We start from the raw sequence: 25,189 nt of genomic DNA on the forward strand, positions 1-25,189 counted from the left end.
GACAAGAACTTTGCCTACAAGATGGAGGAGAATAGCTCAACCAGTGAGAATGTGCTCAGAATGTCTGGGTACTACAATTGCTTGAATCAAGTGCGAGTTAATCTTCCAGATAATATAGTGATTGACAAAGGTCTCTAGTCAGTATCAGCAAGCTACTAGAACTTTGTGATGAACTATAATATGCAAGGGATGACGAAAATGATTCCCGAGCTCTTTGCGATGCTAAAATCGGCGAAGGTAGAAATCAAGAAAGAGCATCAAGTGTTGATGATTAACAAGACCACTAGTTTCAAGAAAAGGGGCAAGGGAAAGAAAGGAAACTTCAAGAAGAATGGCAAGCAAGTTGCCGCTCCCATGAAGAAGCCCAAAGCTGGACCCAAGCCTGAAATTGAGTGCCTCTACTGCAAAGGAAATGGTCACTGGAAGCGGAACTGCCCCAAATACTTGGCGGATAAGAAGGATGGCAAAGTGAACAAAGGTATATTTGATATACATGTTATTGATGTGTACCTTACTAATGCTCGTAGTAGCGCCTGGGTATTTGATACTGGTTCAGTTGCTAAGATTAGTAACTCGAAACAGGAGTTGCCGAGACTAGTTAAAAGCAAGGTGACGATTTGTGTTGGAAATTATTCCAAGGTTGATATGATCACCATCGCACACTCCCTCTACCTTCGGGATTAGTGTTGAACCTAAATAATGTTATTTGGTGTTTGCGTTGAGCGTGAATATGATTAGATCATGTTTATTGCAATACGTTTATTGATTTAAGTTAGAGAATAATTGGTGTTCTGTTTACATGAATAAAACCTTCTATGGTCATACACCAAATGTGGATGGTTTATTGAATCTCGATCGTAGTGATACACATATTCATAATATTGATGCTAAAAGATGCAAAGTTGATAATGATAGTGCAAAATACTTGTCGCACTGCCATTTAGGTCATATTGGTGTAAAGCGCATGAAGAAACTCCATGCAGATGGACTTTTGGAATCACTTGATTATGAATCATTTGATACTAGCGAACCATGCTTCATGGGCAAGATGACTAAAACTCCGTTCTCTGGAACAATGGAGCGAGCTAATGACTTATTAGAAATAATACATACCGATGTATGTGGTCTGATGAGTGTTCAAGCACACGGCGGGTATCGTTATTTTCTGACCTTCACAGATGATTTGAGTAGGTTTGGGTATATCTACTTGATGAAACACATGTCTGAAACATTTGAAAGGTTCAAAGAATTTTAGAGTGAAGTGGAGAATCATCATAACAAGAAAATAAAGTTTCTATGATCTGATCGCGGAGGCGAATATTTGAGTTACGAGTTTGGCCTTCATTTAAAACAATGTGGAATTGTTTCACAACTCACGCCACCTGGAACACCATAGCATAATGGTGTGTCCGAACATCGTAATCGCACTTTATTAGATTTGGTGCGATCCATGATGTCTCTTACCGATTTAGCACTATCATTTTGGGGTTATGCATTAGAGACAACCACATTCACATTAAATAGGGCACCATCTAAATCCGTTGAGACGACACTGTATAAACTATGGTTTGGCAAGAAACCTAAGCTGTCATTTCTTAAAGTTTGGGGTTGTGACACTTATGTCAAAAGGCTTTAGCCTGATAAGCTCGAACCCAAATCGGAGAAGTGCGTCTTCATAGGATACCCTAAAGAAACAATTGGGTACACCTTCTACCACATATTCGAAGGCAAGATCTTTGTTGCCAAGAATGAAACCTTTCTAGACAAGGAGTTTCTCTCGAAAGAAGTGAGTGGGAGGAAAGTAGAACTTGATGAGGTAATCGTACGTTCTCTCAAATTGGAAAGTAGCACATCAGAGAAATTCGTTCCCATGATGCCTACACCAACTAGAGAGGAAGCAAATGATAATGATCATGAAACTTCATATCAAATTGCTACTGAACCTCGTAGGTCAACCAGAGCATGATCCGCACCAGATTGGTACGGTAATCCTGTTCTGGAAGTCATGTTACTAGACCAAGGCAAACCTACGAACTATGAAGAAGCTATGATGAGCTCAGATTCCGATAAATGGCTTGAATCCATGAAATCTGAGATAGGATCCATGTATGAGAACAAAGTGTGGACTTTGGTGGACTTGCCCGATGATCGGCAAGACATTGAGAACAAATGGATCTTCAAGAAGAAGACAGACGATGATGGTAATGTCACCGTCTTCAAAGCTCGACTTGTCGTGAAAGGTTTTCGACAAGTTCAAGGGGTTGACTACGATGAGACCTTCTCACCCGTAGTGATGCTTAAGTCAGTTCGAATTATGTTAGCAATTGCCGCATTTTATGATTATGAAATTTGGCAAATGGACGTTAAAACTGCATTCCTTAATGGATTTCTTAAAGAAGAATTGTATATGATGCAACCAGAAGGTTTTGTCGATCCTAAAGGTGCTAACAAAGTGTGCAAGCTCCATCGATCCATCTATGGACTGGTGCAAGCATCTCGGAGTTGGAATATACGCTTTGATGAGGTGATCAAAGCATATGGTTTTATACAGACTTATGGTGAAGCCTGTATTTTACAAGAAGGTGAGTGGGAGCTCTGTAGCATTTCTAATATTATATGTGGATGACATATTGTTGATCCGAAATGATATAGAATTTCTAGATATCATAAAAGGATACTTGAATAAGAATTTTTCAATGAAAGGCATCGGTGAAGCTGCTTATATATTGGGCATCAAGATCTATAGAGATAGATCAAGACGCTTGATATAACTTTCACAAAGCAAATACCTTGATAAAGTTTTGAAGAAGTTCAAAATGGATCAGTCAAAGAAAGGGTTCTTGCCTGTGTTATAAGGTGTGAAGTTGAGTAAGACTCAAAACCCGACCACGGCATAATATAGAGAGAGAATGAAAGTCATTCCCTATGCCTCAGTCATAGGTTCTATAAAGTATGCCATGCTGTGTACCAGACCTATTGTGTGCCTTGCCATGAGTTTGGCAAGGGGGTACAATAGTGATCCAGGAGTAGATCACTGGAAAACGATCAAAATTATCCTTAGGTACCTAAAGAGGACTAAGGAAATGTTTATCGGTTATGGAGGTGATAAAGAGTTCATCGTAAAGAGTTACGTCGATGCAAGCTTTGACACCAATCTGGATGACTCTGAGTCTCGATCTGGATACATATTGAAAGGGGGAGCAATTAGCTAGAGTAGCTCCATGCAGAGCATTGTAGACACAGAAATTTGCAAAATACATATGGATCTGAATGTGACAGACCCGTTGACTAAAAATCTCTCACAAGCAAAACATGATCACACCTTAGTACTCTTTGGGTGTTAATCACATGGCGATGTGAACTAGATTATTGACTCTATTAAGCTCTTTGGGTGTTGGTCACATGGCGATGTGAACTATGGATGTTAAATCACATGGTGATGTCAACTAGATTATTGACTCTAGTGCAAGTGGGAGACTGATGGAAATATGCCCTAGAGGCAATAATAAACTGGTTATTATTATAGTTCCTAAATCATGATAAAGGTTTATTATTCATGCTAGAATTGTATTGATCGGAAACTTAAATACATGTGTGAATACATAAACAAATACAGTGTCCCTAGAAAGCCTCTACTAGACTAGCTCGTTGATCAAAGATGGTTAAGGTTTCCTAACCATAGACATGTGTTGTCATTTGACAACGGGATCACATCATTAGGGGACTGATGTGATGGACAAGACCCATCCGTTAGCTTAGCATAATGATCGTTCAGTTTATTGCTATTGCTTTCTTCATGTCAAATAATTATTCCTTCGACTACGAGATTATGCAACTCTCGGATACCGGAGGAATACCTTGTGTGCTATCAAACGTCACAACGTAACTAGGTGATCATAAAGATGCTCTACAGGTATCTCTGAAGGTGTTTGTTGAGTTGGCATAGATCAAGATTAGGATTTTTCACTCCGAGTATCGGAGAGGTATCTCTGGGCCCTCTCGGTAATACACATCATAAGCTTGCAAGCAAATGAATAAGGAGTTAGTCACGAGGTGATGTATTACGGAACGAGTAAAGAGACTTTCCAGTAACGAGATTGAACTAGGTATGAAGATACCAACGATCGAATCTCGGGCAAGTAACATACCGATGGACAAAGAGAATTACGTATGTTGTCATAATGGTTCGACCGATAAAGATCTTCATAGAATATGTAGGAGCCAATATGGACATCCAGGTTTCGCTATTGGTTATTGACCGGAGAGGTGTCTTGGTCATGTCTACATAGTTCTCGAACCTGTAGGGTCCGCACACTTAACATTCGATGACAATATAGTATTACATGAGTTATGTGATTTGGTAACCGAATGTTGTTCGGAGTCTCGGATGAGATCACAGACATGACGGGGAGTCTCGAAATGGTCGAGAGGTAAATATTGATATATAGGACGAGGGTATTCGGACACCGGAAGTGTTTCGGGGGGTAGCGGGTACTTATCGGGTCACCGGATAGGGTTCCGGGCACCCCCGACAAAAGATATGGGCCTTATGGGCCAAGAGGGGAAACACGCCGGCCACAAGGGGCTGATGCGCCCCCCATATGGGCTGGCCTAGGAGGAGAAGGAAAGGGGAGAAGGGAAATGAAAGAGTGGATTAGGATTCCCACTTCCTTCCCTCTCCCCCCTCTTTCCTTCCCCCTCCGACAAACATGGCAGGGCGCGGCCAAGGGCAGGGGCCCAACTAGGATTCAGACCTACTTGGGGCGCCCCTTGGCCTCTCACCTCTCCCTCCCACCTATATATATGAGGAGGGGGCGCCTAGTGTCGGTGTCAAAACCGGCGGATCTCGGGTAGGGTGTCCCGAACCGTGCGTCTAAGGTCGATGGTAACAGGAGACGGGGGACACGATGTGTACCCAGGTTTGGGCCCTCTCTATGGAGGTAATAACCTACTTCCTGCTTGATTGATCTTGATGAATGTGAGTATTACAAGAGTTGATCTACCACGAGATCGTAATGGCTAAAACCCTAGAAGTCTAGCTTGTATGATTGTGATTGCCTCTACGGACTAAACCCTCCGGTTTATATAGACACCGGAGGGGACTAGGGTTGTACAAAGTCGGTTACAGAGAAAGAAAACTTCATATCCGAACACCAAGCTTGCCATCCACGCCAAGGAGAGTCCCATCTGGACACGAGAGAGAGTCTTCTGTCTTGTATCTTCACGGCCCATCAGTCCGGCCCACGTTACATAGTCCAGACACCCGAGGACCCCTTAATCCAGGACTCCCTCAGTAGCCCCTGAACCAGGCTTCAATGACGACGTGTCCGGCGTGCAAATTATCTTTGGCATTGCAAGGCGGGTTCCTCCTCCGAATACTCCAAAGCAGCCTTCAAACACAGTAAACGTGTCCAGCTCTGCAAAACAAATACCACACACAACCGCAGAGAGTGTAATATTTCATGAGTCCAATCTGCTGACAACTTTTTGTAGCGTGACATCACATCGCTGCCCGGTTATTATTTCGAACCGTTTTTAGCCTGCCACTCCATGCATCAAGATGCGGTTTCCATTGGCACGTCTTGTCGCAACAGAGATCGTGTCCCTTTATTACGGGATTCTCATCAATACGGGTGTGGGTAATCCAACCGTGCCGTCTGCACGGCCCTTGGGAATAGGCGAGTTTTAAGGCGAGTTGAGAGGCGCTTGATATTCACTACCTTTATAAGGAGATCAGGATTCCTTTCTTTCACCCACGCCTTCTCTCTCTCCGCCCTCCCATTCTCGAGCTCCAGCGCCCAAGTTCTCATCTTTTCCGCCTAAAAAAAGCACTCTGACCATGTCCGGATCTGGAGCGCAAGGCAAGTGGATGGCCTCCTCCGTCAAGGAGGACATCACAAAGCTCCGAGAGGCAGGGTATTTGGCCAAGGAAATCGCCCACCGGCTTCCGGCCAAGGGACAGATCATCCCCACCCTGAAGCCCCATGAGAGGGTGGTGTTCATCCTCCACTTCATCCGCGGGCTAGGGTTTCCTCTCCACCCTTTCATCCGCGGACTCATGTTCTACTACGGGCTAGATTTCCATGATCTAGCCCCAAATTCTTTCCTCAACATCTCGGCATTTATTGTCGTGTGCGAGGCCTTCTTTCGCATCCCACCCCACTTCGGACTGTGGCTCAAGATTTTCAATGTGAAGCCGAAGGTGGTGGATGGTCAACACGCAGAGTGCGGAGACGCCATGGTGAGCAAGAAGCCCAATGTCACATGGCCCAAAGGTACCTTTGTGGAGACCGTCAAAGGGTGGCAACAACTGTGGTTCGATATCACACAGCCCCGCAAAGCCACCTGGGCCGCGGCTCCCGAATTCAAGTCCGGCGCCCCAATGCAGCTCACCTCCTGGCTAGAGAAGGGCCTGAATTGGGCTTCGTCGGACGAGCTGACAGCGCTGCAGACGCGCATCCAGATCATAGTGGACAAGAACATCAAACTCGTCAACGTGATCCAGGTGATGCTAGTTCGCCGGATCCTTCCATGCCAGAGCCGGGCTTGCCATCTATGGGAGTTCGATCCGGCCGAGCACCAGACCTAGCAATGGTTCTTCAAAACTACGCACGAAGATATCTGGAAGGTGCTCTTCAAGGCCAACGAGACTTGGCCGAAGACGACCGAGGACCGTGGGCACGACCTGGCCCATCCCGCCAGTCCGGAAAGTCTTTCGCATTTCAAGGTGTATCCTTTACTTGCTTTTCAGGGAAGGTGCCTAAGCCTCCCTATTTATTTTTTCAGGGCTGGACAAAGAAGGCGGAGCGGATTCAGTGTCCGGCTCTGCTGCCCGAGGAACCAACCATCCCGCTTCTGACGAAGATGCTGGTTCCGGTGCCCTACCAGGCGCCGGACAAGAAGGCCAAGAATAAGGCCAAGGAGACCAGAAGTGGTCTCCGCTGCAAGGGCGCTTCGGACGCGACATTCGAAGACGTCGAGACTCACTCCTCTGCCGCCAAGGACGATGAGGAGGAGGAGGAAAGAAACTCTCCCCCTGAGGGGGAAAGGAAGAAGAGGGCGGCCTCCACAAATCTCGAGGCAGAGGCGTCCAAGAAGGGGAAGGTCTCCCTTGCAGATAACTCCGCGTGGGACATCGATAGTAGCCCAGAGCGGCGCCCCCGAGATAAGCCCCTGGCCGAATCGTGAGTACTCAAAGACCCTGACGCATTCATATATCAGCCTCTTTACTTCGTAGTTTTAACATGTTGAATCATGCACTTGCAGTCCGGCTCGTTCCGACCTCGAGCGGTCCTCATCTTCGGGGAATTCGCTGGACCCGAAGGTGATGGACAGCGGGTCCCTTCCGGCGGCCTCCTCTCCCAGGGCCATGGATGATACTGAGGTGTTGTCCCGAAGGATCCCATGCCAGGGAGAGACGTAGGAGGCCGTCAGGGTGGCGCCAGAGGGTGAAACCTCGGCCGCCGGACACATGGGGGAGCAAATCCCCATGGAGACTAGCGATGGGGGCCATATCCAATTCGGCCCCCAGCCGAATACAGTCCCGGAGACCTATACGGCTTCGGAATTTGGCAAGAAGCCTCCTTCGAAATAAGGAGGTGTGCCCATTCCGCGGGTGACCTCTGTCCAACCAGAGGCATCGGATACTCTACTAAAAGCGCTACGAAGTGCTTCCATTGTTGAGGAACACCGTACCCTCATGGGTACGGTGATTGAGAAGATTCAGTCTGCGAAGAGCAGACTGACCGAAGCCTGCACAAGCCTTCTAACATGCTTTGAGGTAAGCAACGCAATTATGTGAAAAGAATGTCACAGTATAGACAATAGCCCCTGAGACTCTGTCCAGTGTTCGAAAAAACCAGACAGAGGATCAAATAATTTTCGCAAGAGACTAACCATACATGTCTATGTGAATAAGCAGGCGTCGTTGCTGGCTGTGACCTCCCACGCTGCCGAAGTCTCCGGACTGAAGCAGAGTCTAGAGCGGACCGAGGAAGAGCTCGGCCGTGTAAAAAAGAAGCTAGAGGACAAGCAAGGTATGCAATGGCCTATTCAAATCTAGAAAGATATGAATTGTTTCATGTTGATCACAGTATCATGATATGTCGTAGGAGCTGCGACCGAGGTGGAGACCCTCAAGGCCGCGCTGGCAAAAGCCCAGGAGAGAGTGGCGGAAGAACACTCCGCCCGCGAAAAGCACGAGGCCAGGGTCGGGGAGATCCAGCAAGAACTGCAGGACGTCGTCAAGAAATACGAGTCCCTGGAGCGCAAGATTGCAGATCAAGAGTCCGAGCTTGCAAAGGCCCACCAAAGCGCACAAGAGGCCCAGGTTGAAGCCCAGGGCGCCCTCCAGGAAATCCAAGAGGCCAAGAAAATCGCGGCGGGCAAGGCTTTTATTATGCAAAGCAAGTATGTGAAGAAGAGGCATCTCTTACTAACCCAGATTTGGAGTTCTCCAGGGGCGTTTGCGGATCTGCCGCGCAGTGTTTCTGACGCTGCAGAATTCTTCCGAGCCGAAGAGGGGAGCTCAATGGAAAAGCTGTTCTGGTCGCAATACTTTGCGCCAGAACATCCGGTGCCCTTTAGCGATCAGCTAAAACAACTGGTCGAACTGCATAGGGTGGCCGAACTGGCCATGAAGGACTTGACAATCTAGCTGTGGCCTGCTGAAGCCATACCCAGCAGCTACTTTGGCCTCGTGAAGCGGCTGGTCAATGCCTGCCCCCGGCTTGACGCCATCAAGCGGTCGGTCTGTATCGAAGGTGCGTGGATGGCCTTCGCCCGTGTCAAGGTGCAGTGGGCGAAGATGAATGCCGTCAAGCTCGCGACCGAGGTACCGCCCGAGGGCAAGGAGAACCACACGCCCGAGCGTTATTTTGATGATGTCCTGGAGGGATCCTGCATTGTAGCGGAGCAATGTGCTAAGGACATTATTTTTGAATGAATACATTCATGTTTATCCTGTCCTGTAGTATGAAACAGAGCTGATATGTAATATAATGCTTGTTATTTTTTGAAATTTTACCTCCTGTGCGGCCATTTTTATTAATCTGAGAGTTGGCCAGTCATCGGTTCAGCCCCCACGTAGGTAGTATGGGGGTGTTCGGGATGAAATCTAAAAACTCTTGATCCAAAGGTTTGGTCCTTAAAGGAGGTGTTTAGCGCAACGAACCAGACAATTGGACTATGTGGCTTTATCACCCTCACTTAGCCATAGGAGTTTGACAATAGATATTTAAGCACAGCCCCTAGTATTCGTGAGTCCGAACTAGGGTGTTGTAAACACCTGATCGGGTATAGACCGATTTGTCGCATAATGCGGAAAAAATTGCAAAAGATTTGTAACTTCGAACAGCTGGCCGGCTCACGCCTCATCATGACAGTCAGTTTTCAGATTTCTCTACTGAGGTGCTCATCCGGATAAACCAGGACACAATCGCAGTAGTTCTCCCTTTACTACCATAGCCGATATAGCGGAACGTAAGGTTGTAAGCAAAGGAGCCGGGCAACCCAACTATTGACCGAACACATGATTCGGAGCCAATGCATATAATGCTAAATTCGGGGTGCCAAACTATACTGTAAAAAGTGTTCGGACTTTGCTGTCGTAGTATGGGGCGCAATGAAGCCCCTAGCAAATTAAAGCGTACCAAAGTGTACGGGTGCAATTGATAAGATAATCAAAAGAAATGAAGTAGTAAGCTAGTGCCGCAGAAGTTGGGCCGCAAACTGTTTCCATTATAGTTTGATTAATACATCAAAGCCTATTTGTACAAGTAGTGCGATAAGAAAGAGGGCTATTTAGCATGCCACGACCAAGGGAGAGCTGCGTGCGGGTCCTGAAAACAGGTAGAGTGATTGTCAAAAAGACCACATAGAGGTTCCCTTATACGTCAATGCTTCTTGCCGTCTTGGTGTATTTATCCTTCGAAAGGACCGATGATCAGGACATCAGGAAAGGCCTGTGGAAAAGAAACCTGAAAAGGATGAAAAAAACCGTGAAAGTATGTGTGTCTAGGGGAGGTCGAGCCGTATTATGTACCACAATCAAGTTATGCCTCCGTCTATGCCCATGGTATTTTGAGTGTGTAGTTATGTACGCGCGGTACGAACGCCGCCGTTTGGTCGGGACAGGGACGGAGGCCAAATTGCTAGTCGAGCTCTTGACGAGCTAGACTGTCCTACTGTAGAGTAGTTCGGACTCATTTGACAGTGTCCAGGAGCTTGGTCGCCAAATTAAGGTTCTGCTTGAAAAGGCCGCTTTGTACTTCTGCTGCTAGGGCAACGGTGTGTTCCTCGGTACGGAGGGAGCGCTCCGTGTTTCATTAACTGTTATGGCACCACGTGGTCCGGGCATCTTGAGCTTGAGATAAGCATAGTGTGGCACTGCATTGAATCGAGCAAATGCGGTTCGTCCGAGCAGTGCGTGATAGCCGCTGCGGAAGGGGACGATATCGAAGATCAAGTCTTCACTTCGGAAGTTGTCCGGAGATCCGAAGACGACCTCCAATGTGATTGAGCCCGTGCAGCGGGCCTCTACACCTGGTATAACTCCTTTAAAGGTAGTTTTTGTGGGCTTGATCCTTGATGGATCGATGCCCATTTTGCGCACTGTATCCTGATAGAGCAGGTTAAGGCTGCTTCCCTCGTCCATGAGGACTCACGTGAGGTGGAATCCATCAATGATTGGGTCGAGGACCAGTGCGGCTGAACCGCCATGATGGATACTGGTCGGACGATCCCTGCAATCGAAGGTGATCGGACAGGATGACCATGGGTTGAATTTTGGGGCGACTAGCTCTATCGCATAGACGTCCCTATGCGCGCGTTTGCGCTCCCTCTTGAGGATATGGGTAGCGTATATCATGTTCACCGTTTTAACCCGGGGGGAAACTTCTTCTGTCCCCCTGTGTTCGGCGGACGGGGCTCTTCGTTGTCGTTCTCACTTTGCGACCCCTTCTCCTTATCCTCAGCATTTAACTTGCCGGCCTGTTTAAAGACCCAACAACTCCGGTGGGTATGATTGGCTGGTTTATCAGGGGTGCCGTCGATCTGACATGGACGATCGAGTAAGCGGTCGAAGCTGGAAGAGCCCGGGTTGTTCCTTTTGTGTGACGCCTGGATAATTAAGCTACAGTGAACCTCTGCTAATGATGTCACGTCACTTCGATTACTGTTGCTAATCTCGCGTTAGTTCGAAACCGATTCAAATTCAAATTCAAAATCAAGCAAACAATAAAGTTTTCAAATATTAAAACTAAAATGTACATCATGTGGCAAATAATCCCTAACTAGTTTTGGTGGTGGAACCAACCTTTTTCAAAGTGTTTAAATGCCCTAAAACTAATTAAAAACAGTGGCTAAAATAATAATTTAATTGCTTCTGAAAAATGTCGTGGAATTGTCACAGCAGATGTCCTAGTGTGAGGACTTAGTCGTGAGGCCAACGCATCTATGTGGTAGTGAAAGTGCATTATATCGACTAGAGGGGGGGGGGTGAATAGGCGATTTTTATGAATTCTTCACTGAGGAATTTGTGGGTGAGGAAATTCCTTAGCGAAGAACTACTTGCAGCGGAATAAGTACTCAAAAGTATGCATAGCAGAACACAAGCATGGTCATCATGATGAAATGAAGACAAGCACAGAGTACAGAAAGCGTAAACACAGGATGAAGACAAACAGACTGAAGAAATTGAACTGAGGAAATTGAGAAAGTCTTCAGTCAAAGTCTTCAAACACAGATATGAACAAGTGCACAACACAGCTAATGAGGAAATGAAAGAGTTGAGGAAATAGAACCAGTAAGCTTGGTGAAGACAATGATTTGGTAGACCAGTTCCAACTGTTGTCTCAGTTGTACATCTGGTTAGGGCGGCTAGGTATTTAAACCTGAGGACACACAGTCCCGAACACCCAGTCCTGAACACGCTGTCCAGGACACTTAGTCCTCACCGTATTCCCCTTGAGCTAAGGTCACACAGACCTCGCCCAATCACTCGTGGTAAGTCTTCAGGTGACTTCCGAACCTTCACAGACTCGGTCACTCGGCGATCCACAATTTCCTCTTGGATGCTCTAGACCATGACGCCTAACCGTCTGGAAGAAGCACAGTCTTCAAAGGTAACAAGCATCGGATCCACGCAGGATCAATCTCTTCAGTGATGCTCAATCACTTGGGGTCTGTAGGTGTTTGGGTTTGGGTTTTCCTCACTTGATGATTTTCGCTCAAAGTCCTCGGAGGATGGGATGCTCTCAATTGACAAGTGTCAGTTTCTCTCGGAGCAGCCAACCAGCTAGTGGTTGTAGGGGGCGGCTATTTATAGCCTAGGGAGCAGCCCGACATGATAAGACATAAATGCCCTTCAATGATATGACCGTTAGGTGGGTAGATATTTTGGGACAGCTGGCGCATAGCACAGCAACGGTCGGAAATTTGAGTATCAAATTCCTCAGGGCTATCATGTTCCTCACTGTGTAGGCAATCCGCACTGGCGAATTCCTAACTCCTCAGTCAGAACAAATTCCTCAGAGACCAGAAGAACTTCGTCTCCGTCACTGATGAATATGACTGAACTGTATGAGATTTCCAATGGCTTCACTCGAAGGGATTGGTAGGTGTAGGATTTTGAGTTGAGCATCACATGGAAATTTTTCCTTAGTATTTCCTTGACCCCCTTTAATAGTACGGTGTTTCCTATGACTCAAGAAAGAGAAAATGAAACTATGAAAACAAAAGTCTTCATGCTTCATGTTCCTCAAATGAATACCAAGTCTTCAAGGTCACACCGATTTCTTCACTTTCAAAGTCTTCAGAAAGTCTTCAGAAATCCAAAGTCTTCAGTCGAAGAACTTCATTTTTAGGGGTCAACTTTCTCTGTAAATATCAAACTCCTCATAGACTTATAGACCTGTGTACACTCATAAACACATTAGTTCCTTAACCTATAAGTCTTCAATACACCAAAATCACTAAAGGGCACTAGATGCACTTACAATCTCCCCCTTTTATGTGATTGATGACAATATAGGTTAAGTTTTCAACGGGGATAAACATATGAAGTGTAAATACTGATATTGAGGAATTTGATTGCAAGATATAGAAGAAATCCCCCCTGAAGATGTGCATAGTGAGGAATTTCCTTTTGAAGCAATGCACACTTGAAGAGTTGAATCATGGAGATCTCCCCCTATATCTTGTAATTCATACACGCATTTGACATAATATATGAAGAATTTGAAATGCATGATGAAATATGGTGACTGATGTAATTCAGCATGCGTGCAATAACATTAACGAGGAATAAGCATGCAGAAGAAACAGCAAAAGTATCAGGCCACCATAGAGTTTTAAGTTTACAACTCGATCCAACAAAGTCATCAGAAGAACGAGAGTTGTAACTTAGAAAAAAATTACCCATATATGATAGACCCGCTTGAAGACTAACTCAAATTTCTCCCCCTTTGTCATCGAATGACCAAAAGGTTCAAAAATGAGGACAAACGCCCCTGAAGAATATCAAGGTGATGAAGGAGCATCAGCGTTGTTGGGGTCATTTGTTGTAGTAGGGCCTGCCGCAGTGTCGTCCAAGTCTTCATGTTCATTAGTGTCACGTGATGAAGAATAGGAGTTGGCCACCAAGGAAGGAACCTTGACCTTCTTGTACTTCTTCGAAGGAGGTGCAGCCCAGTCAAAATCTTCCTTGAGACCCATTTTCTTCAGATCTTCTTCACCATATATGTGCGACAGAACAGCCCAGGTGCGGTTGAGGGTTTCATGAAGGTAGTAATGGTTTTTCTTCACTGCATTGTGGGTAGCAGTCATGTTGTGAAGAATTGAACCAAACTGATGCTTGACCCATTTGTGATTGCGATCAACCTTCTGGTGAAGACTGAGGAGAAGCTCACGGTCAGTCATCACCCTAGGAGCTGTGCCTTGAGGATTTTGCTTGGGTGCATTGGCGGCAGAGTCATGGGTGGCAGAGTCATCATTGGTGGAGTAGGATGCAGCCTTGCGAAATTGACCATCCAATGGACGAATGCCTTCATCAATAACAGTAGTAGCCTTGCCCTTTTCATCAGCTGAGGAAATGTCCGTTTGAGGACTTCAATCGGGGGCAAGTAGCTGCAATGATTCAGTGTATCAGCTTTGTAGTTGAGTGAAGACCTTGTTCTGATGAATCTCATAATCCACGGAGCATAAGGCTTCAACTCAAATGGTGACATTGCGACATTGGCCAGAGTCCTCATGAAGAAATCGTGGAAGTTGACGGGAACGCCATGAATGATATTGAAAAGCAGATTCTTCATGCTGCCAACGACTTCTTCTTCATTCGAGTCATGGCCCTTGATAGGACTCAATGTCTTCGTCAGAATGCGATAGACAGTCCGAGGCACATACAACAATTCCTTCACAAGGAATTTTGTTCTTGGGGCCTGACCTGGCTTCAATGGCTTCATTAGCACTTGCATGTAGTGATCTGTAAGCTCAGGTTCATTGTAGATGCAACAAGCACCTTCAAGGGTCAACTGAGAGGCAAAGCACGAAGTAATTCAGTAGTAGGTGCCTTGTAGTGAGTGTTTTCAGACATCCAATCCAGCACCCATGAATTCACATCTTCAGAGTCTCCGGTGATGTGCAGAGTTGCATAAAACTGAAGAATGAGCTCTTCATTCCAATCACATATATCAGTGCAGAAATTTAACAGTCCAGCGTCATAAAGAACACTGAGGACTAGCCCGAAGCATGGCAGAGATTCCATATCCACATGAGGAATGTGCTCATGATCGAAGACTTGCCTTTGTTGAACAGCACTGAGGAATAGAAATTTGCCTGGCTAGCAGTCCAGAAACACCTCTTCCTAATGCGAGCAGTCATAGGGGTTGTAATCAGTGAAGAATACGTGCTCGCCGAAGAAATCATCAGCCTTGAATTTTTGCTTCCTTGAGAATGGATCCTTTGGCTTGGGCAGAGGAGTGTCAGTCAGTTGCATGATGACCTCAGGAATCGCAATCTCAGGTTCTTCAGGCTGAGGAATTTCTGGTTCCTCTTCAGTGGCAGCCTGGTTCTTCAAATCTTCATTTTCATTTTCTTCAGCACTAGCGGCTGGAATGTCTTCATGAGCTTCATCAGATCCCATTTGAACTGTAGTTGTTGGGGACTGAGGAATTTGTTGCAATGGTGTGAAGAGTGGAGAGTTGGGGTGCTGACTTTCCCAAAAGTCATCATGCATCACTCGTGTGGTATAGCCAATGTCCACATCTTCATCTTCCATTTCTTCAACGCCGACCTCTTCAGCAGTAAACTGAGGCATAGGCGAGGAAACAGTGGGGGTTGAAGGGATTTTATCCACTCCAATTTCTTCATCCATCTGCTCTGACGAAGCAGCAGAAGGATTTTCTTCATCAGATCCGCTAGGGATCACATATTCTTCATCAAAAGGGATGATTTCCTTTGATGGCATGGAGGAAACAGGAATAGCATCAATTGGATTAGCAAATGAGCTTGTCAATTTCTTCTTCATCTTCTTCGATGCTGAAGAATCTGAAGGAGCTGATGCTTTCCTTTTCTTCACTGCTGCACGCTCTGCAGCCTTGGTCTTCTTCACATCTGATGCAGATGGAAGGATTGGAGTTGGGGTAGGCGCAGGAGGAGCAGAGGAATGTGGTTGATTTTCTTCAGGCACAACTGATGTAGTTGCCCTGACTTCTTCATTTTCTTCAGGCGCACCGCTAGTGGATGCCCTGGCAATTTCATCAGCGGCTGGAATGCAGTCATCAGCCCTGGAACTTACATTTTCTTCAGCAGCCTGATTGTCATCAGCGGTGCTGGCATGTTCTTCAGTTGGCTGAGCAGATGCTTCAGCCTGAGGAATTTCTTGTTGCGATGGGGCTGCAACATTGGAGGTGAACTTCTCAGTCAGTTTAACAAACCTGACCTTGGCTCCTTTCCAATCAGCATAGTAAGCATTGAAATCATCGCTGAGGACTTTGATTTCAGACTGGATCTTCACAAGTTCATCAGTTGTCATAGAGACAACGTTGTTCTTCAGGAATTTCTCCTTCCTGTACCGCGCTTTCTTGAGCTGCCTGGCCTTCTCAAATTTCCATTTTTCTTCTTGGATGAAGGCAGTCAGCATATGACTTTGACCAGGAGTCAGCTTGAAGTCAGGCATAGGAGTGTTTGGGTCCTTGTGCCAGAGATCAATGTAGTCGAGGATCAACTTTGGATCCAAAAGCAGAGGCACATTCGTGCCCTTGGCTCTAGCAGCCTTGACTTGCCTATCTCTGATGATTTCTGCAAGTTCTTCATCATCAGCTTCGTCTTCTTCAGACGGCACTTGGAAGGCGACTTGCTTCTTGTGAGGACTTGGGCAAGAGCCTCGTCCAGCAGTGGTCTTTGTCTTCAGCAGAGAGGGTCATGTTGAAGAGTTTGGTGCAGCTGAGGAACTGGCTGAAGCTCCTGAGGCAATAGAGATGCCTGTAGTCCTTTGGCACGTGGCGAGATGCACATGTGCTGAGGATTTGGTTGGAGCAGCTGAGGACTTTGGAGGAGCAGGAGCAGCGTGAGGAATTGGCCGTGAGGGCTTAGCTGAGGAAATTGGCCGTGAGGGCATTGAAGAAGAGGCACTTGGCTTGTGCGCAGGCTTCTTTGCCATGGATTTCTTCGGCCTTACAAAGGCCTCAGCAGCAGCAGCAGTAGAGTCTTCGTTGAATTTCCTCACTGCATCTTTTGCCTGTTTGGCCAGCTTGGCCTGGCGCTTAGCCCATTCTTCAGGAAAATCCTCACCGCTTTGATGCTAGTGGGATCTGCTTCTTGGCCAGGTGCCAATGGTGGTCTTGAGCATGGAGGAGTAACAGCGAATTTCTTCATGTATTTTGGAGTCACATACCTGTACTCCCTCCAATCTTTTGCCCATCTCCTCTCTATCCTCTGAATGCGCACCTTGCGCTGATTTTTATCTTCCTCAGGGGGTGTGCAGTACCCAGCATAAATGTCCTCAGGGATTTCAAAGGCAGTATTGATTTCAGGCCTCTTTCCTCCTTTCTGTGGCTTCTTTCCATCAGCCATTTTCTTCAGTTGAGGAATTTGACAAATTGAATTCTCTGAAGAAGTATGCAACTTTTCTTCGAGGAACGCTGCAAATGAGTTAAGTTGATGAGAACCTAGTGATCAGCAGCGGACATGAGTACCTGTGAACAAAGTATAGTTGCGGGGAATTTGGAGAGGTCATATGCGTTCTCAGAAGGTTTTTCAAAAAGAACAAGTTTGAGGAATTTGACCGGATGAGTCTTGAAGAATTTCACTAAGCGTTCTTTGTCTTAGGTTCCAGAGTTGAATAGATCGAAGATCCACACAATTGAGGAATCTTGAAGAAAAATTACTGCTTAGAGAAACGAATCAAGAACAGATGACATGTGAGGTGTTTAGTGTGTGAAGAATTTGAAGAATAAACACCTTTGAAGATTTTGTAGAAATCATTTGAATCAAAGAGGGCAGTAAAAGTAACTTTTAATTACCCTGAACGAAGAACACGATGAACTGGGATGTGGAGAAGTGAAGTTCTCAGTGCAGATCTTCCACGCCCTAACTTGGCGGAGGAAGATGGCTACGGCGGCGGCGGAGTGAAGATTTCTGCGGCCGGCGCGAGTACGGCGGCGACGAGGTCGAGGCAGTGAAGCTCTTCCTCATCGGCGACGATGAAGTAGCGGCGGCGCTAGGGTTTGAGAAGCTCGAGCTGGAGAGAGGTCGAGCAGAGTAAAAGAAGTGAGGAAGGGGAGAGGGGGTATTTATAGCCACGGTGAAAAACTGTTCGCCCGAAGAAATTGGACGAACGTGCCCCTGACCCTTCTCATTCGCTTGACATGTGTCACCCACGTACTGAGAAGTGGAGATCGTGTTAGATCGTGGGTGAATAGATAAGTATATCGTGGGATGCGGAACGGTTTGAGCGGCAAAGCCGAAAATTTGGATAAGATAAGTTAAATGTTCCGTTTGCAAATTCTTCAGCTGACAAGGACACAGTGAAGATTTTGAACGAGTTTCAAATAGAACGCACATGAAGAATTTATGAATATATTGGGTTGAGTATAGCATAGAGGGGGAAGGGTCCGATCACATTCACTTAGCAGAAAAAACAACTTGAAGAATTAGCCATAAGTGAATGTTGTAGAGGACATAAAATCATATATATATATATAGCCAATGAAGAAAACGATGGAGAAGGTAAAGACAATGCAAAGTTGAAGAACATGAACAACTGAGGAATTTCAAAAACTGAGGAAAAACTCAAATTGAAGATTTTCAACTTTTGTGGTGGCGTGACCCACCATATAAGAATGATGATTTCCGACACCGCGTACAATTGTCGTAGGGCTCTGAGAATCAAATTCTTCATTAATTTCTTCACACTTAGAGTGTTATTCTTCATTGATTGAAGAAAAACGTTTCTTCATGTGTTGCATATCTAAGTCATCAATTTTGCATAAGTGTTAGGATGAGTGTCCTTTTGAAAGAACATTCGAAGATTCTAGGATATTTAGCTCACACCGCAACTTGCTAAGTCTCTTCTCATCCAAGGGCTTTGTGAAGATATCGGCTAGCTGTTCTTCAGTCTTCACATGATCAATAGAAATGTCGCCCTTCAACACATGATCGCGAAGCAAATTATGACGAATCTGAATGTGCTTTGTCTTCGAGTGCCGAACTGGGTTGTGAGCAATCTTGATAGCACTCTCATTGTCACAGAAGAGAGGCACATTCTTCACATTGACGCCATAGTCCTTGAGAGTTTGCTTCATCCACAGCAATTGAGCACAGCAAGAACCACCAACAATGTACTCAGCTTCAGCAGTAGACAGTGATACGCAGTTCTGTTTCTTCGAGGACCAACAGACCAAAGATCGTCCGAGGAAATGACATGTACCAGATGTTGACTTGCGGTCCACACGATCACCAGCATAGTCAGAGTCAGAATATCCAATGAGATCAAAAGCCGAGCGCTTGGGGTACCATAATCCAAGTGTTGGTGTGTGAGCTAGATATCGAAGAATATGCTTCACAGCCTTATGGTGTGATTCCTTCGGTGTAGCTCGAAATTGGGCACACATGCAAACACTAAGCATAATATCTGACCTAGATGCACATAGATACAATAAAGAACCAATCATGGAGCGGTATACCTTTTGATCGAAGTCAATACCATTTTCATCAGTGCACAGATGGCCATTTGTGGGCATCGGAATTTTGACGCCTTTGCAATCTTGCATGCCGAATTTCCTCAGTACATCCTTGAGGTATTTCTCCTGAGATATGAATATGCCATTGCGCTGTTGACGAATTTGAAGACCTAAGAAGAATTTCAATTCTCCCATCATAGACATTTGATATTCTTCACTCATCATATAGGCAAATTCATCACTATAACGTTGGTCAGTACAGCCAAAGATAATATCATCAACATATATTTGGCACACAAACAATTCACCATCATAAGATTTAGTGAAAAGAGTAGGGTCGAGTGAACCGGGTTTGAAGCCTTTCTTCATGAGGAATTCCTTCAAAGTATCATACCATGCCCGAGGCCTGCTTGAGGCCATAGAGGGCCTTATTGAGTCTGAAGACTTTGTCAGGATGCTTTGGATCTTCAAAACCTGGGGGTTGAGCAACATATACTCCTCCCTCAAGCTTACCATTGAGGAATGCACTTTTCACATCTATTTGATATAAAGTGATATCATGATGGTTAGCATAAGCAAGTAATATGCGAATAGCTTCAAGTCTAGCAACAGGTGCAAAAGTTTCATCGAAATCAATTCCTTCAACCTGTGTGTAGCCTTGAGCTACAAGTCGTGCCTTATTCCTCACCACAAGGCCATTTTCATCTTGCTTGTTGCGGTAGATCAACTTTGTGCCAATGATATTATGCTTGCGAGGATCTGGACGTTTAACCAGTTCCCAGACGTTGTTGAGCTCGAATTGACGTAATTCTTCTTGCATGGCCTGAATCCACTCAGGCTCCAGAAATGCTTCATCTACCTTAGTGGGCTCTGTGATAGAGACAAAAGCATAGTGCCCACAAAAGTTAGATAAACGTGAAGCTTTTGAGCGTGTGAGAGGACCTGGTGCTTCAATGTCATCGATGATCTTTTCAACTTGCACTTCTTTTGTAATGCAAGGATGAGCTGGTTATCGTCGAGGAAGTTGATCAGCATTTTCTTCAGCATTTTCTTCAGGTGCATTAACTCTACGTTCTTCATGTTTTGGAATGAATTCTTCAGCAGATTCTTCGGTAGGAATGACATCCTCAGTAGCCTTGAACTTGATAGTTTCCTCAGGTGCTGGTTCATCTATCACAGAAGGTAGGTGCTCTCTTTGCGAGCCATTAGTTTCATCGAACCGCACATCTACAGTTTCAACAACCTTGTGAAGAACGTTGTTGAAGACTCTGTAGGTGTGCGAGTCCTTTCCATAACCAAGCATAAAACCTTCATGTGCTTTCGGTGCAAAATTAGCATTGTGATGAGGATCTCTAATCCAACATTTAGCACCGAAGACTTTGAAATAACTCACATTGGGTTTCTTGTCAGTGAGGAGTTCATAGGTAGTCTTCTTGAAGAATTTGTGAAGATATACCCTGTTGATGATGTGGCACGCAGTATAAATTGCCTCAATCCAGAAGTGAGGAGGCGTCTTGTACTCATCAATCATAGTTTGAGCCATCTCAACAAAAGTTCTGTTCTTGCGCTCCACGACGCCATTCTGCTGAGGAGTATAAGGAGCAGATAACTCATGAGTAATACCGAGTTCATTAAGATAGTCATCAAGACCAGAATTCTTGAACTCAGTTCCATTATCACTTCTGATGTGCTTGATCTTCACACCAAAGTTGGTTGAAGCCGTCGAGGAAAATCGTTTGAAGACTTCCTGCACTTCATGTTTGTAAGTAACAATGTGTACCCATGTGTATCGAGAGTAATCATCAACAATAACAAAACCATAGAGAGATGCGTCATTTGTGACAGCTGAGTAATGATTAGGACCAAAGAGGTCCATGTGAAGCAATTCGAATGGTCGAGTAGTGGTCATGATAGTCTTCGCTGGATGCTTAGTCTTGGTCATCTTTCCAGCTTCACAAGCTCCACACAAGTGATCCTTGAGAAATTTGACACTCTCAATGCCAATGACATGCTTCTTCTTCGCAAGCGTGTGCAAATTCCTCATGCTTGCATGACCAAGTCGTCGATGCCATAGCCAGCCTTCTAAAGCTTTTGCAAGTAGGCACACGGCTGGTTGCGGTCCTGTAGAGAAATCAACAATATACAAGTCTCCTCTCCTAAAGCCTTCGAAGACTTTGGAATTGTCAGCTTCCATAACCACAACACAACGATACTTGCCAAAGACAACAACCATATCAAGATCACAAAGCATTGAGACAGACATAAGGTTGTACCCTAAGGACTCGACAAGCATGACTTTGTCCATGTGTCGATCCTTTGTGATTGCAACCTTACCTAGACCCAACACCTGACTTTTGCCTTTGTCAGTGAAGATGATATGCTTCAGATGAGATGGTGATAAAGGAGCATCCATCAATAGATTCTTGTCACCAGTCATGTGATTTGTACATCCACTATCGAGGACCCACTCAGTGGCTTTGGGTTGATCATCCTGCAGATGAATTAGTGCAGCTTACGAACATCATATACTTCATCAGTGAAGAATATGACATCACAATTCATCAGACCAATTTCATCAAGCAATGCAACAGTTAAAATAGTATGAGGACGTGAGAAATGAAAGTTCATTTCTTCATGATTAGCCTGCGTCCTTTCAGGCACTTTTCAGGTCTCCAGCAAATTCTTCAGACGTTTGAGCACGTCTGGAGACCTGACCCTGCATAAGAGATTAGTTCTTTTTCTTCACCACCCACATCTGAAGGGGTGGCAAAGAGTTCATCACTCTGTGAGCTCCATATGAGAAAGGTGGCATAGAAGCCAATCCATTTCGTTTCATATAAGAGGAGTTAGGGTAAGCATATGAATAAGCAGAGTAATTCTTCGAGGACTTATGAACATAATTATTAGAAGAATAATGCTCATATTCATAGCCCTTAGCTCTTCCCTGCGAAACAGAGTTGTTAGCACGATGATGTACATATGAGGACTTTGATCCTTTTGAGGAATTTGATCCATGTGAGGAATTTGGTCCGTGTGAGGACTTGGATCCATATGAAGAATTTGGTCCATATGAAGAATTTGGTCCATATGAAGAATTTGATCTAGGATTCCTATTCTTCACAGGTGGTGCCATGAGGACATTCACCTGAAGACTTTCAAGGCACCTTTTGGGAACCCAGATTTTCTTCATAGGAGAACCGTTCCTGCAGTTAGTGACAACATATCTAGCAAATACTTCACCATTCTGATTTTTGAACAGTTTATAGTTGGAGTCAAAAGACTCATCAGAAGAATGAGAAGATTCACATGTAAAGCCAAATAAATTAGATGGATCAACTGGAGGTCCCTTTGCAGCAACCCATGAGGTTTTGGGGTACTGCTCAGGCTTCCAATATGTACCATCAGCATTGAGTTTTCTCTCAAAGGCAATACCCTCTTTCCTAGGGTTCCTGTTGATGATCTGCTTTTTAAGCACATCACAAAGAGTCTGATGCCCTTTGAGGCTTTTGTACATGCCTGTCATGTACAATTCCTTCAGCCCTGCATCGTCAGTGATACTAGCAATGTCCTCAGATGAGGAATTAGTGATAGCAGAGACAGGTGAAGAATTTGTAACATTAGAAGCATTTGAACATTCAGGTGAAGAATTAGCAGATTCACGTTCAATGCATTTCAAACATGGAGGAACAAATTCTTCCTGAGCAGCGCTGATTTGTTGAGCAAGTAAAGAATCGCGCCCCTTCTGAAGATCTTCATAACTCACTCTTAGCTTCTCAAGATCTTGCTTTCTTTGAAGAAATTCATAAGAAAGCTTCTCATGATCAGATAAGAGAGTGTTATGTTGATCTTGAAGGGTGTCATACTTAGTATGAAGTCTCTGAAGACTTTCAGCCAAAGCTTTTGACTGATCCATTTCTTCACCCAAAATATCATCGCTCTTATTTAGCATGTATTGAACTTTTTCCAAAGCTCTTTGTTGTTTAGTGGCAAGGGAAGCAAGTTTGACATAGCTGGGTCCAAATTCATCACCAGATTCATCATCACTTGACTCGGATAGGTAGCATTCAGTTACCTCAGCACTTTTTGCCATAAGGCATGATGAAGAGGATGATGATTCTGGTTCGAATGTCATCGCTTTGAGAGATTCCTTGAAGTCCTCAAACCAAGGATCATGAAGAGTTTGATGACCTTCATAGACCTCAGAGAGACGGTCCCAGATAAGCTTCGCATGATTGAGATGCATGATGTTCCTGAACTGATTTTGAGACAGACAGGAGCAGATGACGTCCTTCGCCGTGAGGTTGAGAAGAGTGTACTTGCGAATGTCATCAGCTTCCGCCGTCTTGCACAGATCGGTAAGACCAATCTCAGTGACGGTCCACAGTTCGCTGTTCATCGCCATGAGACTTGCATATTCGATGTAATCTCAATTTGAATAATGTAGTCCCCAAGTGCCGGGTCATAAGCCTGCAACGACTCGGGACTATTCCCTCCATTGTAAAAATAAATCATGTCCATTAATAAAATAATGATCATTGCGCTGAAGCGACTTTGAAGACCTCCATCATAATATTGGATATTGAAAACCATAATAAAAATCCAGCCATGTTGGCTATTAAAGATTTGAATAATATAATCTAGTTTGGAAAACCTCAATCATTCAATATCATAATGAAAATCCAGCCAACTTTGGCTATTTAAAGATTAAAATACCTTATCTGTTGACAAGTAAATCCGGAGTTTTAAATACCCGGCGGCTCTTGGCCGATGGCGATTTAATACGCCTCCATTGTAAGTCGGAATTTTTATAACCCGGCGGCTTATAGCCTTTGAGAAAATCCAGAACGGATAATCATTTTGAAGCATCAATTTTAATGATGAGCTTGGACTTAAGCATTTGTATAAGTCATAGTTCTGCAAATCCTGCACAGAGTTTAAACAACATATGCCCTGGCGACTTAACATCAAAAGCCAGGGCCGGCTTAAACATAATCATGTATAAACAATATTATACCTGTGATATTGAATCGTACTGCCGGCTTATGATACCTGTGCAGTAAGAGTGATAACCCAATCTTTAGAAGCCAAAACTTCCAAATGTTTATGACTGTCATATACTGGCGACTTATCATCCAAAGTCAAGCCGGGTTAAATAGAAACCACTCATATATGCTTCAGATATGATCAAAAAAGTCTCAAGACAAAATCAAAGATTGTGATTGCGAAAAACTTATAGGAGACAAACAAAGTTTTGAGGCTTCTGATTCGAATACGATCAGAAAACCATTCCGAAGGGGTTAAGCTAAGATTCGAATACGATCATATAGCCCCCAGTGGCTTTGGCGTTGCCGATCAAGAGGGTACCGACAGCTATGTTCTCTTTGGTTCGAATACGACCTATGTTTGAACAGGAAGCCCCCAAATGACCTTGAGAGTTGTTTAATGACGTTGATTCGAATACGATCCACGTCAGACTGAAAGGGGTTGAGCTATGATTCGGATACGATCAAGAAGCCCCCTAGTAGGTTTTGCAGCATGCCAATCAAAAGGGTATCGACAGCTATGTTCTCTTTGGTTCGAATACGACCTATGTTTGAACAGGAAGCCCCCAAGTGACCATATAAGTTTTGGCATTGCGCCGATCAAGAGGGTACTGACAGGTATGCTCGATGACCAGGAAGCCCCCAAGTGACCATAATAAGATAAGCCGTAAGGAGGGATACCCATGTTTGAACCGCGCATCATGGCAGCAAGCTCTTTTTGGCACCCTTTAATCTTTCTGAGAACTCGAACTTGCGAGAGATTAATTCTTTTTGAACCAGAACTTTAAACCGGATTTGAAAGCTTCAAAACTTTGTGAGAGATAAATTTACCTTGAGCCGGATTTTGAACCGGATCTGAGAGCTTCAAAGCTTTGTGGTAAATAAATTTCCCTTGAACCGATTTTTAAACCGGATAAAAGAGCTTCAGTGCTTTGTGGGAGAGAGATGTCTCTTGAGCCGATTTTTAAC

Source organism: Triticum aestivum, chromosome 1D (genome assembly GCF_018294505.1).
Source record: "Triticum aestivum cultivar Chinese Spring chromosome 1D, IWGSC CS RefSeq v2.1, whole genome shotgun sequence".
NCBI lineage: Eukaryota > Viridiplantae > Streptophyta > Magnoliopsida > Poales > Poaceae > Triticum > Triticum aestivum.